Source organism: Magallana gigas, chromosome 8 (genome assembly GCF_963853765.1).
Source record: "Magallana gigas chromosome 8, xbMagGiga1.1, whole genome shotgun sequence".
NCBI classification, from domain to species: Eukaryota; Metazoa; Mollusca; class Bivalvia; order Ostreida; family Ostreidae; genus Magallana; species Magallana gigas.
The window spans coordinates 5,423,506-5,441,898 of NC_088860.1; the positions used below are offsets into that span (position 1 = coordinate 5,423,506).

The 18,393-nt window shown below is 31.8% G+C and overlaps 1 long non-coding RNA gene across 1 annotated transcript; it reads right to left on the reverse strand.

The window, feature by feature from the left end:
- Nucleotides 1-271: 271 nt before the first annotated feature.
- LOC117689781 (uncharacterized) lies at nucleotides 272-6,970 on the reverse strand. Its single transcript, XR_004601975.2, has 3 exons — nucleotides 6,550-6,970; nucleotides 6,274-6,438; nucleotides 272-2,183 (listed from the first exon to the last, which is right to left on the reverse strand). It is a non-coding gene; the product is annotated as an uncharacterized lncRNA (long non-coding RNA).
- Nucleotides 6,971-18,393: the final 11,423 nt, after the last annotated feature.

The following is an 18,393-nucleotide window of genomic DNA, read 5'->3' on the forward strand; positions in this document are numbered from 1 at the left end:
CGAGTGTGACCGGTCAGCAGAGGATGCTTACTCCTCCTAGGCACCTGATCCTACCTCTATCTATTTGGAGGCTGTGTTGCTTTGCTTTGAATTTCTATTTCGTTTTATGGGTTTTTGAAATGGGTAACGGTTTGTTATTGTCATTTGTTTCATACATAACAAAAACATAAACAGTTTGTTTAAATAAACACTTTATTTACAAAGCTTATTTTTAATATTAACATTTTAAACTAACACACCAAAAAGAAATTTAAAAAACCAGTACATATTTATCAATATCAGGATTTCTGTGTGGCAAAACTTTATAGAATAAAACACTCTAGTGAAAAGAATTCCTTTGCAGTAGGAAATCCGAATAAAGTTAACTCATTTGTTTATTGCGCTCTGTTGTCATGAACATCAATTTGAGTTGTCGCAAGAAATAATACTCTGATGATTTTAGCTTTGAGTTCAATTTGGCTTAATACAAATCTTTAGTTTGTGTTCATTTTTTTTAAATACTATATCCACAAAATAGACGATTTTGTTGACTGACATTCACACTAAAATACACACAGTTAGCAATCGAAGTTCCTCAACATGTACATGAAGCAATGGAAAAATGTAGTGCTTAGCATTTTATGAATAAGAAATATGATCTATATCAGGATAAAAACAAATTGCGTGTGTTATCTTGATTCGTTACTTTAAAAAATTATTTAGCCTCTACGTAAACAAAGAACGACAGCATCTGACCAGTTCATAAAAGAAACAATGTACCACACAAATTGTTTTAAAAACTTTTTGTATTTTTGGGTTTTTTTGTATGAGGATTTAGCGATATAGGTATTCGGGCGATGTAACTAAATTGTACACTGTAGAAATAGTATCTGTTAGCTACAGGTAAAGTATACTTCTCATTTTGTTAATTATCTATAATCTATAATCTGTAATACGATTTTCATTTAGTTATGAAAAGATTGTTTTTACTTTGCAGTTTTTTCTACTTTTATCACACAATAAAAACAAATGTTAGCACAACTCAATACACATATTTAAGTAAGCATTTAAAGATTAAAAAAATTTAAAATCAGATAATAACAAGTGAAAAGCTGTCAATGTGACAGCAAACCGGGTTTTCTTTTATGTGAACTGTATCCATAATCCATGTCAACCCGTATCAAGTGAAATGGAGTACAGTATATGCAACATTTTGCCAAACAATGACAAAGTTCAAAATCGGTATTTTTTTCATAAATAATCAGAAATCAAACTCTTAACAATATGCACACCTCTGATGTACATGTATGTACAATTAATCTGCAAAAGAACAACTTCTTATCTTGAAAACTGTAGGAGGAGTTATCCGTACAATGAGGGTACCCTATATGCAATATTTTGACAAAAACGACTAAGTTCAAAAGCTGGTATTTTTTTCATAAATTATCGGTAATCAAAATTCTAGCAATATGCACACTTCTAATATAAGTACAATTGATCTGCAAAAGAACAACTTCCTATCTTGAAAAATGTAGGAGGAGTTAACCGTACAATGAGGGTACCCTATATGCAATATTTTGCCAAAAAATGACTAAGTTCAAAAGCTGGTATTTTTTCGATAAATTATCGGAAATCAAAATCCTAGCAATATGCACACCTCTGATATATGTACAATTAATCTGCAAAAGAACAACTTCCTATCTTGAAAAATGTAGGAGGAGTTATCCGTACAATGAGGGTACCCTTTTGGCAGCCGCCCGCCCGCCATTTTCATCATTTTAATAACCGGGTTTTTCCGTTGGAAAACTCGGTTAAAAACTGTGAGTTCAAACTGTGACTTTTTTAAGCCTTGAAATCCTATAAAAGCTATATTGGATTAATTCCGCAAAAAACCATTAAGATAACTAATATGGTACATGTGTTATCAAACACCGAGCATGACATGCGAATAATGCAACCAATTAACATCTACAGTTTATAGCTGCAAAAAACAGGTCTAATCTCTGAGGATATTGATGTTTTCCATTTTCCTATTACAAATTTTATGTAATGTCTGTCTTGGTTAATCTTTGGATGCCCATTGGCCCATCGTGTGTAGACCAAAAGAGTCCCATTGTCCAAAACCCAGTTTCTTCCATCCCAAAACCCCTGAATAAATGGTCGCTTATAGCTGCTATCTGAGAGAGAGATATTCGAAAACGTCTCTGAAATCAAAAGACAAAGAACTTCAAGATTGATATCCATTTATGATTTATATCAAATACAATTATAATCATTTTTGATAAGTATATTGGTATCGACACGACGCGACGCGACACGACACGACGGTTTGTTCAAATAAAATAGATGTAAAATGTCAAGGACATTGGCCTTAATAGGTCCTGGGTTTACCTCAATATCACCTCAAAGTAGTAAAAGAAACATAAAAACGGTAAATAAAAATTAATAACAAAACTTTAAATAAAAATGTTTGAAAAGCTTCTTTTGTTTCTAATACTCCTAATGTTCAAATGGATAATGCCAAGGACATGTGTAGTCCAAAGTGCGGGATTCATCTCAATATTTCCACAAAGTAGGAGGATGTTTGTAAAAAAATGTTAATAAAAATTCAAATACATTAAAAAAAAAACCTGTTGACATACGATAAACAGTATGCTAATGCTTTAAACGTTAACATTGGCAAAATGTTTTTTTCGCGTGTCACAAAATTGGCGAAAATTAAGGTAAATATGTATCAATTTTAATTTGCAGCAGTCATTTTTTGCGATATAAAAAGTTTCTTATAGAAAATGATACAGGATATAATTTCTGCGTATTCCAATATTTGCGATTTAAAGAAGTTGCGAAAAATGCGCAAATTAGATAATCGCAAAAATTGACAACTCTGTCCGTCAAAGGACTGCATGACATGCCCAAATCGAACGAGGTCAGATTCTTTACGGATAGCATGTGTTCGTTCGCAAAGATCACGGATAAGAATCATTTCATTTGTCGACCAAACTTTTTCGAGTTGATTTGCGCGACACAGTTTTCTGCAAAGGAACATCAGCCGATTTCTGTATATGTTTAGATCCGCATAGACCGTAATGTGTATAGTGTAAGAATTTTTTTGAAGTTTTTCACACGTCGAAACTTGTCGTCTACACTTTTTAGCCTCGCGATTATTTGTCTTTGTGATTAGTTATGGGGACGACCGACTCTATGTAAAACGAAAATGTCATCGGGCTGAAGTGGGACTCAGGCTTTATGGGACGCGTCTAGTATCTTCCGCGTAGTGTCCTCTTCGTTAGCATTGGGGATTCCGCTGACATGTGCACGGAGAAGAGATCAACGACCATATTGTTCTAATTCGTCTGAAGAAACATCTTGCTGTTTTCCTTTCTAATTTTCTGATTTTAGTTTTGAGACAACAGTTTTAGCGACCTCCCTAGCTATAAGCTCTTCAATCTTATCTCTCCATCTTGCTTTGACAGATCTTGCTATACGCATAATGTCTTCGATTCCCTGTACCAATAGGACATCACGCAATAAGGGGTGTAAGGAAGCAATAATTTAATAGTGAATAGGGTTTTCAAGGTTTGCAGGAGTAGAACTATTTATTGGTAGCTTTGAGTTCATAGATTGGTCAGCCTCGGGGTTAATTTCAATACTCGGTAGCGAAGAGCTAGGTGTTTCTCTTTTTCTTGAGCGTTCTTACCACATCCGAAAAAGATCTGGACGTATCACTGAGATGACGTTATCCGTATTGTTTACAGATTTGTGTTTGTCGGCCATTGATACTGTACTCATTTACATGTATGGACACTTTCAAAAATCAAATCATGATCAAGAATTTCACATTTTCTGGATACTGACAGTTTTCAATAATCATCACAGTATTCACAGTTAGTAAGATTGTTCTATACAGTTACGTGTTCGATAAATCGATTCCAGTGACCGACGACTGAGCCATGAGTAGTGGTCTGTGCGTAGACAAAGACACGCCCCTTTCAAGTGAACTATCTAATTTCTCGATTTCTGTTAATTTTTGAGAGAATTTTAGATTCAACTTACTTATTCATAAGAAGTCAATATCTCTTTTGCCATCAACCATTATCACACATTGATGAAATTAGTAACAAAAAATTTTTTCGGTGAGCTTAAACAATACATTAACCGAACCAAACCTCTGCACATGTGCATTCTCGCGTTTAGTTTATATTGACGCATTTGACGGTTTTATTACGGGCCGCCGGAAGGCGGTCCGTTATTTGATACACATTTAAATATTGTTACTGCGTTTCTGCGGGATAGTTCTTTTTTGATAGAATTAATATTATGAATATTTTTATGAATTAAACGTAAATTTGCAGGTTGAAATATGTTTTATGCCTTTTTAAAAATATCACATATTTTTTGTTTTACTCGTAAATGAAAAATAGGTCATACTTAGTAGTTTGTCGTGTTTGGCGCGTTTTTATCGAGACTATAATCTATTCGGAAAATTCCGGTATGCGGGAAATACTAAAGACCTGAAATACTTAAGTTTTCATTCAATACAATGCTACAAAAATGGTTTGAAAAACATAATCTCCAAGAGAAAAATGATGAGTTGAACTTTGTATTGTAGAAATCAATGTGTTTTCCATTACTTCATACTATGGCAATGATCAAACAATTACCGTTAGAAATGCTTACAGTAACGAACTCGATTCTTTATGATAATAGTAAAATGTTAAACTTCAAAACAAGTTGCTGAAAGTATATTTAAATTTACCATAAAAATTACTACTACCAACTTTTATTTTCTTCTTTGTGGTGTGTTCTTAGGTAAACAACCATGCAATGATTCATACAACAATTATATTTTTATGGCTAATTTGACGCTTGCGTCAAGATGATTTCTTGTTGGGCGAGGAACATTTCATCACCTTAAACTGTTTAGAAATGCAGAAAAATGAAGCAATTATTTATTGCATTTGTTACTGTTAGTAAAAGTGTTTGATGTACGGGGATAATTCCTGATGATCCCTCGTTACATTGACTATCTAACTGTCTCTTACCTGTGTATTCTGTGCGTTCAATCGTAGAATGATTTTCTGTCAGTGGTTACACACCATTTGTGAAAAACGATGGGGACTATAGTAAAAAACAATTTACCTCCAGTCATCTTACACAAAAAAAGGGGGGGGGGGGGTCGAAAGAACGTTATTTGCCACTGATATTTAATGTAACATGTTTTTTGCATGTATTAGCTTCATATTTAACACGCAGAAAATGATATAAAAAAATTATTTAGTATTTTAAGGGTAACGTTAAGTTTTTTATGACTGTGTCGTAAAACATGCCTTAAATTGATATAGATTAAAACTATATTTGGAGTAAAAAATGGTTAAAAATAGAGAGGAAAACCTTTTTTACGTATAGTTTTTACATTCACCTACATACTGATTATATTAAGTAGATAAAGGTGAAAATAATAAAAATAATACTTATATCCACAATCTTACAAGTACATGAAAATAGAAACAGGTGAAGATTAATTTCAAATTTCTTTAGAATATTGATACGGAGTTTTGAAAACGTGCGTTAAATACGTAATCGATTTGTATGAAATGAAAACCAATACATTAGAAGCGTGTTCAAAAATGCAAGCGCTCGCCAAAATTCCCTATACTTGCAACACAAATTTTGGCAAGTGCTCGAGAGAGATCGGTATGTTGAACAGGCCTCATGTACGGCCAGTAAAGAATGACTCTCGATGTTAGGTGGCTGTCTCATTGTCTAATAGCGTACAGGTAAAATTTTCCGATCACCTTGGTTAATGGGAGATCACCCCGCCGCGGTAAAAACGTCCGCCGCGGTTAAAACGTCGACCGCAATAAATTAACCGCGATGGTGTAACACGTAAATGATTACTAACCGCGGGAGGAGCGCGGTTAAGCACGTGACCTGCGTTGACTGTACTGTATCTTTGACATAATTACATATGCTTCTGGTTTAGTTATTGCTATGATTGAATATTTTTTTCTCCTTTGTTGATCCTTATTTGAATCTGATTATTTTTTCAATTATAAAAAATATCAATTCGATAATAAAAATATTTGAAGTTGGTTTTGTTGCATTTTCTTTCGTTTCGATGTGATTTTCTTGTCTTTTTTCTTTTTTATTTTGGACGGATTACATTTGACTATTTAAAGTACCAGAACAAATTATGTGAAACAAAAAGCAACCCTATAAAGCGAGCAAAGAAAAGCAGAGAAAGAGGTTCAGTTACCAACTAATCTGTTATGAAACTTAAAAAAAAAATGTTACCAGTTAATCTGATCAGAAATTGGTTTTCCTCGGTTGATGTGATGGAGATGATTCCTGACGACATTGCAGCGCATTTCTCCTTACCCTCTGTTAAATTGTGGAAGCCGGCAAACATAAAACATATATCCAAGTCTCGACCATCTATAAACAGGTCTCTACAGCGCCCTTGATATAAAGAAAAATTCTTTTAAAAGAGTTAACAGAATAGAGTAGAAAAGGAGGAGTCTGAAAATTTTTACAAATTTTAGGACAGAAAAACGTTTATATTGGTCATACTATGAGATACGATATAATACTGCCATCCGATGTCGTACACTCCAGCATCCTGATGTAGAAAAATGGTATTGAATAGTCGACATTGACCACTCAGAAAGAAGTACTGAAAGGACAGGCATGTACCATTGGTCTCACACTTCCTGGAACAGTCCAAAGGACTCCACGTTGTCGGTATACTAATAATCCACAGGTCAAATCTAATATTCCTCATCTCGCTGACCATCACATAGTTTATTCCTTGGTGACAAAAAACGTGGATAATTTGTACCAGGATATAACATTTATTTAACATCAGCTGGACTCTGCTGGACATTTTTCAACTAACAACGTCAACTCAAACTAGTTGTTGTAGAATACAATTTTTTCCAATATTAATATTAGCTAGTTTTAACTTTTCTTGTCTGGTGTCAGCTCACACAAATGCTTGTCAACAATGAAGAGCTCTTTACATCAATTTTCTCTCAATTTTACACAAGATTGTAGTTAAAAAGAAAGTTCGTCGAACTCATTTTTTGTTTTATTGATTATCAAACTAATTAAAATCAATTTCAATGAAAACTTAATGTATATATTGATTTAAAGCTGCTTTGTTTGATTTTTTTAATGTTTTGTACAACACATTTATTTAGTTTTTTCCGATCATTCAAAGGACTCAAGACGTTATTTTTTTTCATTTTTAATCTGCTTTCTCAAAATCCCTTGAGTACGAGATGACTGAAAATATGCTTCACTACACACAGCTGATAAACACAGTGGCTGAAGCCGATTTCCGGAATCAAGCGATAACGATAGCGAATCCCTCAATATGTTACAACTAGATAAATATAGTTGCTGAAGCCGATTTCCGGAATCAAGCTACAGCGAAAGCGAATCCCCCAATATGTTACAACTAGATAAACATAGTTGCTGAAGCCGATTTCCGGAATCAAGCTACAACGAAAGCGAATCCCCCAATATGTTACAACGAGATGAACATAGTTGCTGAAGCCGATTTCCAATATATACGTCACAGGCGACAGTCAATTCTCAACACATGCATTCGGAGAAGATTTGTCTTAAGCAATTAAGGTTTGAGAATTATGAAAACCAATGCTTTTAAGCATAGGACAATCACAAGAATAAAATAAAAACATTATAAATGCATAATCCTACAAAATATTCTTATTACAAAAAACAAAAATAAAAAACAAATGAGCTTTTTCAGTATGACATTCTTATTACAAAATCGTGAGCTTTTTCAGTATGACATCTATACATCTATTTAATAAAAATTTGGCCCCTATCCCCGCAACCAACCTAAATCGTTTTTTTTTACAATTCATTATTACACAACTCCGTCATCACTTCATATATGTAGTGCAAGTTAAAATAATAAGAACAGCTGGTAATTAAATGTTTACGAGCCGATGTAAACTTCCTGCATTTTCAAAATCCATTCACTTTATTATCAAATTTAAATAGCGACGAAAACTTTTTTAAGCTAAGCATTCTTTTGCCTACGCATTAATAACGTAAATCACCATAATACATATACTCATACTTGTTCATAAGTATTCATAATGATCAAAATAGTTTGCATTGTACCAAGCAATACATTCAAATATTTGATTCTTTAGAAGTATTCAAAATATCAAATACATGTATTCTACGTTTATGATTTCAAAATAGATAATTCCTTTAATGCAACAATCGATTATAAAAATAAGTTCACAATGAAAATAGTCATCTGTAATATTTTTTTAAAATTTGAACAAAATTTTATAAGAGATGTATGTTGAACATGTAATTGTGATATAATGCCTAAATCTTTCACCATTCATTAATTTTAGATATATTGATTGTAACAGAAAGGTTTTTGTTATGCAAAAGGTTTACACCAGGCTTGGGGTATAGCTAAATGTAATGATAATGCATAACAATGCATTACATGTTTCAAAGTATTGCATGTAATACCATAGATTTAGCATTACAAGTAATGGTAATGTAATGCATTACTTTCCAAAATCTAGGAAAATGTTGGCATTTGTTTGCAATAATATGCATATCTATGTATGTTCATTATTAAAATTATGATGAGTTGAATAACTGAAATTGTATTTGGTTAAAAATTAAAGGCAAAATCCTTGAGATAAAAATATTTTAGATGTATTATAAATTTTTTGATAAGAAGAATCCGTTTTTACATCCAATTTTACACAATTTAATAACATTTTTTAAACTGTTGTTATTAGGAGTTTGAAATCATTTAAAAAATTAATTCTAATTAGTTGTGCATTCAATACTTTACTGTGACGAATGTGTCAACAACACACAATGCCATCAGGATAATTTAAGTATCGAAATGTTTTATTGTTTCGATTATTATAACCCATTTGTTTGGACTGATGGAAAATACAAGATTCATGTATTTTTTTCTATTTTGCATGAACACTTAATTTATCCCAAGATAAAGATTACCAGACAGTATCTTTCAGTCCCAGCTTTCATGCACATGTAGAAAGTTAATTTAGTATACATGTAGCTTGGAAGATTTTCAAACCCGACAGGATGCGGTTAAAAGATGAAATCATTCAAACTTTGATAATCATAAACTGCAAATTTTCATTTATAAACTAAAATTAATTTTAACCTGATAGTGAACATTAACCTGTGGACTTGTTAACGTGAGTTTTATATTTGAAACATTTGCAAGAAATCTTTACTTTTTAAAAACTTATTATTGACTTTTCACAAAGTAATGGTAATTGTAATGCAACCATTACTCCTGCTTTACAATACAATGTAATTCGCCTGAAATTTTACACAAATGTAGAATAATTATTATTTACCATTAACCTTCTGGTTTTAAAATCATTGTAATTTTTCAAACTAAATCTTAAATATAAACATTGAGGTTCTCCAATTCTCTTCCTCAAAGTATTTTTTTTTCATCGTAAATATATAATTTGTCCTTCAAACTTTAGAAATAAAAGCAAATTAAATTTTTAGATGGTACCTACGCACTTGACAACGTTATTGGAAATTTCCCTACGATGGATCTAATGGAATAAATATACAAGATGAGATATTAAAAAAAAGTGTGTACAGGTGCAGCGGTGGCTCGCACATGCGCAAACCACACATTGCGGCAGATCGAACAATGTCAATGATCGAATGTACTTTAGAAACGGAGCGTTTTTGCAGAAACATGGAAACGATGTAAAGTCGTTATTTTCTTGGCTTTATTGTCATTTAATAGGTCATAGATTTCAAATATATAATGGCGGTCAGCAAGTTTTATACAAACATTTTAATTCCACTGATCATTCTGTTTTGTCTATGAAAGTTAGAATTCTAGAAAAAAATAACCATCATACCAATAGCCCATCACTGAGTACGCCATTCCGTTGACAACAAGAAGAACTTTGGATAAGAAAACTAGGTACGGCCTTTCTGTATGGATGCAACGATAATGTTGAAAGTGTGGGGAATCTTTCAAGTCCACAGTGTACCAATGTTAATGTAATGGGACTTTTTAACAACACTAAGAGACGTAGGCGAAGTCATGGACATCGGTCTTTTAACAAACTATTTATACACGTTCCCTTTGATTCATTATTACCTCATGTAGATAAACAACTGGGTCTCCATTACATTCGCACCAAACTGTGTCCAAGCGGGCGACCACCATACCCTATCACATACAACCACTGTCGATCACGGGGGTCGAACTCGGGTCGCAGCGGTGATAAGCTAACAGAGAAGATGTTAGATACTACTGCATACAGTATCATTGCAAGTTGGGGAGCTCAGAGGCAGATTCTCAGTTTGTTAGTGCAAGACTAAAGCTGCAGTGGTTTGAAAATATATATCTCTGAGTTGACTCGTTATAAGTTTTCTGCTGTACATAAACATGATGTTGCTAATCCTATCCCTGATAAAATAAACAACTGCGAGACGAAGTTGCAAATGTACAATATCCATTATGACAGATGCACCTTTAGTATTGTTATTTTATAAGCTTTATGTCTATCTAAACCGATAATTTTTAGAAACCTGTATTGTTATTTTAATTCTTATTTAAATAAAATGGGGGCTTGGGAAAAAATAATAGAACTTGTCTCATCTAGACATCAATGTTTCCATATAAATTGGTCAGATTAGGCAATATTTCGGATTGGACAAATCTTTTACAAAAAATAATAATGTTCTATTGGTAAATATTTCAAAATACACAAATCTGGATTAGATACATATAAGTTCTACTCAGTTTTGGTAGAATTAAATTGCAATTATCATGATAATGACACAAAATACTGATAATTGGAAAAACCTTGATTTTGTTCTGATGAAGAGGTATACATGTAGGTTCGAAAGTTGGAAGCAGTATGCATATTTTAAAAAGAAACTTTTTTTAGTGAAGATCTTTGAAGGCAATATTTTTTTCATTTAATTTATATGTTCATTTGAAATTAGAAATGATCAAATCCAGTTTATGTTTGCTTTGGGCTCTTTTATAATAGCTTTCAATAGTCATGGACCCATTTTAAAGCTTTGAAGGAGCCCATGCCAATGATTTGTATTCTTAGCTTACCTGAGCATAAGGCATGCTTAAATGCATACATGTGCCAGATATACCAAGAATATGTCATTATTATTAAATAATTAGTTAAATTGGACAAGATTTAAAATCAACTCAATACCTGTATCTCTGATTTGATGAAATTCCAATTTTGGCCCTTATCATACATTGTACCATGTTCTTTAAATTACCATATACATGTATCTAAGATCAATTAGGCATAACCTTAAGGTCAAGATGAAAGTCATGGAAGTGCACAATTCCTTTTCTTTCCCAACTGTGCTATCGGGAACCGTCGTACCTTGAAGGATACATTTCTTGTTATAATATGTATATTTTATAGGAAGTTATCTTAATTTTCAAAATTTCATATTTGAATTTCCATGAGCGATTTTTTTTCTACTTAAACAAGTAATAACAAAATAATATTACAGAGTTAATAGCAGTTATATGTATTTTTTAAACGTCTTTAATTCAGCGATGTTTCTGTACAAATAATTGCTGTTTTCCCATTGCCATAGTAACGGTAAATATTAATCCTTCATATTTGTAAACAGTAGACCTAAAATCATGTTCTTTAAAGGTGATTCTAAATAATCTTGTAAACAACATATAAGGAGGTCACACACTTTTATTTCTGGTTTTGAATGTAAAAATTCATTCTGGTAACTAAGAAAATGCTTTTCCTTAGATACCACAAATTGATTAATTGTGGTTGTAATCCACAATTTGGCATTTTCTTGTAATTGTTTAAGAAAATAAACTCCGTTGAAGTCTGTTCTCAAAAGAAATCATTTGATTTTACTTTTCATAACATGCTCAAAGCCATGTAACCTTGAATTACCTTTTTAATATGAAAATATAGCTGAAAATGGTGAAAAATTGGATTTGTCGTCAGGTCAGGAAAAAAAGGAGAAAGTTGTTAAACTGATTTTATTTTTTGAAATAAAAGTGTAAAATGTCTTTTTTCTTCCAATACGAAAGATTGTACCATATTAAGTTGTGCCACTGAAATATCTTAGATTAAAAATTAGTTGTTTTATTGAATTTTCAGTCGTACAAAATGTCAGGTTATTTTGGTTTCCATGGCAGCTAAGTTTAAAAAAAATATTTTAATTATTTTTTAACTTAATTTTTAATGAGCTTTGTTCATTGACCTGAAAATGGATTTTACAATTTTCATACTTTTAATACTTATTAATTCTATTTGAATAGAGAAAAAAATATCTACAATGTTTTAATATTTCTATTAAAATTTTTAAGAACATTCATAACTTTTTAGGAATAAGGTGAGTCAATTTGTAATGAATTGAAATTTGATTAATTTTGTGATAAAAATATAATGTTTATTTATCTGAAAGTAGTCGACAGATGTATTTTGTCTAATATATTTGTTTTTAAAAAGGAAGTATAATTGATATCAAGTTTAAATGAATGGTCAATAACCAAATTAAAATGCCTTTTGATAATAAAAGAAATCGCAGTTCATTTTGATATTTTTATTATTTTAGTTGACTGCATAAAATCTATATTTAATTTTATTTGTGTGAATTGGCCCGACTCAATTAAAAAAAAATAGCAAAACAATAAGAAAAGTTGGTCTCATGTTATTGTACATACATTTCTAAAGAGTTACAGAATCATAATTTGTTTAAGGATTTTTTTAATCAAGTGTATGTGTGATCAATGATGGAATACCAATAATTATTTTGACTTTTTAAAAAAGTTGTTCAGGTTTGTACTCTTCAAATTAACTTCAACTCGACGCCATTGTGGCCCTTCAGGCCTTTGATTCTTAACTATTATTGAAAAATATTGTTTATGAATCATACTATCGGAAACATCTGACGCCTATTTTCATCGGTCGAATGCGGCATCCAGGTTATTTACAGATAAAAACTGCATATGATGACGACTAACTTTGATTTTGTATCGACGATTTTTGATGCTATGTCTGATTTTAAAAATGAAATAGATTCAAAGTTGACTAATGAGACAACCATTAAGGTTAATATTAGTTTTAGACTATCAGAAATCCATGGCACCATGATAATATAACTCCAATCATTTAGATAGATAGAGTTTGAAAATTGAGCTTGACAGCAAAATATGTCAGATATTGCATACATGTCAGATAGTATAACACCTATGTCTATATTATTAGCGATTTATCATTTGAAGGAAAGGGGTGGCTTGACCCCCCTTTCATCTACATCATTACCAGAGCCGATACATGTAGTGTAAATATACATGTAGTCTTTATATTATAAAGTATAAGTAAAAATTAGTTTGTTTTATAAGTCAATTAAGTAATTGTGCGATTATTACAATACATGTATACATGTATATGTATAAAGTTACGGCGAAAGATTATTTCGTATCTCCAGTGTCCCAAGTAAACAGGAGAATGACTATATTTTCAATATAAACATCTACAATCGAAATCCACCTGCGGAATCATATAATTATGACTATTGGAATCATTTCTTCTGGCATTGCGCAAAATAAAACTTATAGTTAGCAAAGAAAAAACCTGCACTGCCTACAGTTGGCATACATCTATACGCGGATCTAGAGCCGGGGTGGTCGGGGGGCCTTGCACCCCCACCCCGCAAACAAAACTATCTATCAGATCCCCCCCCACCACCACCACCCCGGTAAATTTTTCTGGATCCGCGCATGATCATGTAAACTGATTAGACTTTTCACATTTATGTATCCATGATTATGACATCTCTCTCTCTCTCTCTCTCTCTCTCTCTCTCTCTCTCTCTCTCTCTCTCTCATTCTCATACATGTACCACTATTTATAACTTATTCGTCCGAACAAATCCTAATTCGTCCGAACAAATCCTAATTCGTCCGAACAAATAAGTTATTTGTCCGAACAAATATTTAATTCGTCCGAACAAATAGCTAATTTGTCCGAACAAATCCTAAATCGTCCGAACAAATCATAATTTGTCCGAACAAATCATAATTTGTCCGAACAAATAACTTATTTGTCCGAACAAATCATAATTTGTCCGAACAAATCCTAATTCGTCCGAACAAATATCTAATTCGTCCGAACAAATCGTAATTCGTCCGAACAAATAACTTATTCGTCCGAACAAATCGTAATTCGTCCGAACAAATCCTAATTCGTCAGAACAAATAACTTATTTGTCCGAACAAATATGTAATTCGTCCGAACAAATCCTAATTCGTCCAAACAAATAACTTATTCGTCCGAACAAATCCTAATTCCTCCGAACAAATCGTAATTCGTCCGAACAAATAACTTGTTTGTCCGAACAAAGAAGAACTTTTTATGTTTTCATCTGGCCCTTCCACGCCGCCGTACGTTTGTCTTATTTCTGATTTGATAGAGGTTTTTTGGATTTGTTAAGTCATTATACTAAGGATTACATTTATCCAGGGGCGAAGATATCCACTAATAAAACGAAAAATACTTATTTACATTGTAGCATACATTTGTGGTGTTATTTTCTCTTTCAAATAACTAGGTCAATTGCTTACTTTATATGTTAATGACCTCTGAATGTTTATTGATACATTTGTCAAAATTGTCCAACCTTTCCATGATTTTCTTTATTTTGTAATTATTAGAAATAATAGAACAATTTTTTTGTTCGTTGGAAAAATATCAAATACAATTTCAATTTTATATTTCAATGAAAAGTTTTAGCTTATTTTTAAAGTTTAAGTTAGTCTGAATTTCCTCTATTAATTTTCAAAATTCTACCCATTTTTTATCGAGTTTTACATAAAAAACCTGACTAATAGGAGCTCAAAAAACATTGATTGTCTAAAACTATTTTCATTGTCTGTAATCTGTTGACACTAACATTGTATAAGATCAATAATCAAATTTTTGAGATATTCTATCTGGAATTGATTTTATGTATTTTAAAGATTTTTTCCAGCATATGCCAGCCAGCGATAGAAAGTTATACACGAGATAATTCAACCATAAATAATGTAAAATGATATGAACAAACACATAGAAACTTAACTTTTGCATTTACATTGCTACAGAAAGATTTTAAGAGAAAACCAGTTTAGAAAAAATTATTTCGGATTTTCTCTGTTTCAATATTAATCTACCTTTGTCGTAGTACATCTTCCTCCAATAAACAAAACATGTTTATTAAAATCGATATTTGTTGAAAACATTGTTATTTTGTATTTTAATAATGTTTGATTGATTTTGTTTCAGTTTTCGTATGCTTGTATAAGATTTTTCAAACGAAAATCAATAATGATGACTCCTTTTTTTAAATGAAATACAAAAACAATTGTTACAATGTATTTATACATCCATAACGGCAACGACATCATAAGGATAAAAAAGTATGATGATAATTTTGTATTTTGATATCAATTCTTGTGTTATAAGAATCAAGATATATTTTGGAAAGGAATCTGATTGCATTTTGTTTATTCGCTGTTTATCAAGTATAGTTAAATTAGGTTAAAAAGCTGACTTCGACATACATTGTTTATTTTTACCCCCTTCTCTCTCTCTCTAAAATGTTCATTTCAAAACATTTTCATTTTAATATTTTTATGGTGCAACCGTTGGAACCAGTAGAGCATAAATTAAATACATCTTAGGTACCGGAACATACATGTCATGATAACAAATATAGATATTTGCGTAATATATCAAATGGCTGTAATAATGTAAAAATAAATAAGAATAATAAAAAAAGTATACATATTCATCTGTTTTTACGAACACATGTATACACTGGACAAAATTGCTATCGCACCATTTGAAATAAAATAATATTTACATCCTAGAATTTTTTAGAGATATATTTAATGTTTAAATAAGTCACCTAAATTATAAGTAAGACAATTTTTGTGATCTTATTATTGATGCATGCATTATTAAAACCTTACAAAAAACCCGACGGGGTATGGCGCGTTTGATCGCAGAAGAGCGTGGCAGGACAGTTGGTATGGTCTCTGCAGAATGCTCCTTTAGTGAGGTTAGAAAAAATGTTAATAATTGTACGATTACCGGTGATATTTGCTAAAAAATGACACAGCATGCTTATCAAATAAAAAAAATGTCGTTTAAGGTAGCCAAAGTGTTTAAAAGGCACCACACGTCAATTGCAAGGTTGTACCGGAAATTTGCGCAAACCGGAAGTGTGAGGGACCAAGCAAGAATTCCAAAGCGTCGCGTAAATACTAGGCGAAAAGACAGACAGATCCCATTTATACGAGCAAATGGAGCCCACACCTGATAATTGATATGTGAATCACATAATGGGGGGTACCAATGTTTCATAAACAGTACTCAAAGCAACTGGTCAATAAGATTACAACAAATGATGTTTCATTTTCTGTATTATTATAAACTGTTAAAATAATATACTAATCAATCTTTGTTGCGTTCAGATCTAAAACAATCAAAGAAGTAGTAGGTGGAGCGTTAGTAGTTTTGCCTAGTGTATAAACGTTTAGCAAATATAAAACATATGTCCAAACATCGACCATCAATAAATGAACCTCTAAAATCGTCCTGGAAATAAAAAGAAACCTCTGAAATTGTGTTACCTTAATTCATAGGTTTTGCTGCAGTCTAGGCGTCTTCTTGCATATAGTGACATTATTATCCATTCATCAAATCTAACATCCTCCATTTTGATGAGACTAATGACCTGGTTAATTAGTACTTTGATTTGGCCACGGCATAACATTATTTTGACATTTTAGGACATTACACGATTGAAAGTACTAGATTGAAAAAAATATTAGAAACTACCACATCATTTCAAGAAATTCTATTGGTAAAGGGTTCATTTTTTGCATTGAATTGGAGGATAAACGTCAACACAATTAAAGAGATTGTATATAATGTAGCTTATTAAATTGATTTCCATTGAATTTTACCCTTAAGTATAAATACAAAAGAGACTTCATCTATACGGTTTGTTAATTTATCAATTTATAAACTAAAGTGTCTCTGCATTTTATTATTTGAAACTGTGACAAATGCAGAAACATTGTGGAAGTAGTCTGTAGCCTTGAATACGACTGGATTTAAATTACCGTCTATTGTGATGTAACGTTGTTACAAAACATGTGTAAAATGCAATCTTTATGTGTAAGGTAAAATACTCACAAAAAGATTTTACACATGTTTTGTAACAACGTTATATCACAATAGACGGTAATTTATATTTAAAACTTAATGTTCATATTTAAATCCATTCTTATTAAAAGTTACAGACTACTTCAACAATGGTTCTGCATTAGTCATCAATTTATTTTTATTGAAATGTATCAAATTTAACTCTAATCACATTAAGTTATTGGTTAATCCAGTTGTTAATTTTAGTTATTTATACATGAAAAAATGGATGTATCTATGGCTGTGTCTTTGACTTCACTACAGACTGAACAAAATCCTCAATGAGTCAACAAGAATATTTTCGTAAAATTGACATCATACGTGTAATATTGCTCCTCACTCGGATAAACAAAGAAAACCTTTCGCAAATTCTGCTGCTGGTAAGAAACATAAAACAGAGCAAAAAAAAACAACCCGCTTTTCACGACAACATAGCTTCTTTTTCGTCCAATTGATGTTTGTACAAAATTCTTTTCAGGATTGAAATACAGGATAAGAAATAGATGTTTAGATACTAAATGATCACTTTTTATTGACAAATTGCAATTAAATATTACCAAACTTAGCAGGAAGTAGCGATGATACAAATGTTCTTTTAAGGAATGCATTATTAAACAATTTTGAGATCGACCTTGTTGACCTTGCAAAAACTCAGACAAAGTGACATATAAAGCAGTCATTTTGAATTTCTGTAAACCAATTTCTATTCGCAGCGACTTTATTTCGCGATTAACTGCCGATAAACTTGTTCGCGACGACTTATGTTCGCGACCAAGCCTTATCTAGACTTGTATTGTTATAAAAACTATTTACAAAGGATTGGTTCGCGGCGACAAATATTCACGACGACAAGTTTCTCGCTAACGTCTCGAAATCTCTCACACGCGAATAAAAGTTGGTTTTCAGTATATTAATATCAAGGTCGGAGTGACACAGACTCTGATACTTTTATCCTGTTAACATTTGATATATAACTAAAAAAATCTCAACGTTACAGAGGAAGTCTCTGCCATACAGAAATATCACAATCTCTTAATGTTGTCCTTAATCGTTTAATTTTTTGTAGAGGATGAAACTGTAAAGCATTTGATATATGGGATTGATTTGAAAATCATTGTTTAGATTACAGCAC